Consider the following 1,429-nt stretch of genomic DNA (forward strand, 5'->3'; position numbering starts at 1 on the left):
CACACACACACACACACACTGTGCATGCATACACACACTACACACACACACACACACACTGTAGGCATAGGGCGGTATGAAATTATGACGGTACGATAACCTTGGGCCAAAATATCACGGTTTTGTGGTACGACGGTTTTGTGATTACAGCTCTAAAAGTTTTGTTTTGAAATTTGTACTTAAAAACAAAAAAGAAAACTTTTCTATGATCATATTAGAATATCTGATGACTCCATAACTGGATATTACCTTGACATGTCCTGTTCTGTCTCTCTTGATAAACTGCCATCATATAATCTGTTTCTCATGATTCTTAAGATACTGTATCATGTGATCTCATGGCTCATTTTACTTGTAACTATATCATTGGTTCCTGAATATCTCTGACGCTCTTATTTTGTTAACAGGATGTATATATATTGTCTGTTTCCTGTTTCCGGGTCAGWGTGAGCTTAACAGACGCTTTGATCGTGTCTGTTCTGCTCGGCTCATTTCTTGCATCTTCTAATTAAATAATCTGAGACAGAGACCACACAGTTTATACTTTGTTTATTTCCTGCATCTCTGCCCTGGTGAAATGTTTCCACGACAATATTCAACTTTAATTATCTTTGGAAGCTGTTTTTAGATCTCACAGGTGTTATGATGAAATTTTATTTACCTGTGTGCATCTGTACTTTATTGATTTTTAGCACCTAATGCAATTAGATTATCCTGATAAAGTTTACATCTAACAGGATAACTGATTCTCTATTGCTTTATTAGTTAAGACAAATCAGTGTATACTGCACGACAGGTCTTTTTATTGAAGTAATGCATCACGTTGGAAGTTTTTATTGTGTTTTAAATTTCAAAGGGTTTTTTTGCCATAAAGATTATATAATTATATGCACACAGAAACAAGAAATCACAACTATGAGTGTGTGTTTATGAAACACAAGTTCAGCTAACGAGCTGCTCGGCTAAAGGAGGCATTTAGTTTTATCACCTTTTTTTCTAAACTTATCAAATACAAAATCCAACAACTCAAACAGTTTTACAGACAAACTGTGATCAGTGCAGTAAACCACAGCAACACAGTGATACTGTATGTTTCACAATCTGATGCTAACGTTAGCTCTTTCATTTCCAGATAGTCACATTACTGTCGTCTTTATGGCATCCTAACTATTTKCATGTAGCTGGATTTATRATTTTAGACAGGGGRAATGTTTGGGGAACTTTCTTCTGACAAACAGCTCTGCAGAGGAGTGCAGGRGGAAAGTCTGCAGCTGCACACACCGCAGGAAAAACTAAAAACACTTGTACTGCAGGAACGGTGTGACAGAAAATTTGAGTGGTTTTAAAACCGTGACTTTTTCATATCACAGTATACCTTGAAACCGGTATTCGGCCCATGCCTAGTACACACACACACACACACACACAC

Source organism: Austrofundulus limnaeus, unplaced genomic scaffold (assembly GCF_001266775.1).
Source record: "Austrofundulus limnaeus strain Quisiro unplaced genomic scaffold, Austrofundulus_limnaeus-1.0 Scaffold935, whole genome shotgun sequence".
In the NCBI taxonomy this organism is placed as follows: Eukaryota; Metazoa; Chordata; class Actinopteri; order Cyprinodontiformes; family Rivulidae; genus Austrofundulus; species Austrofundulus limnaeus.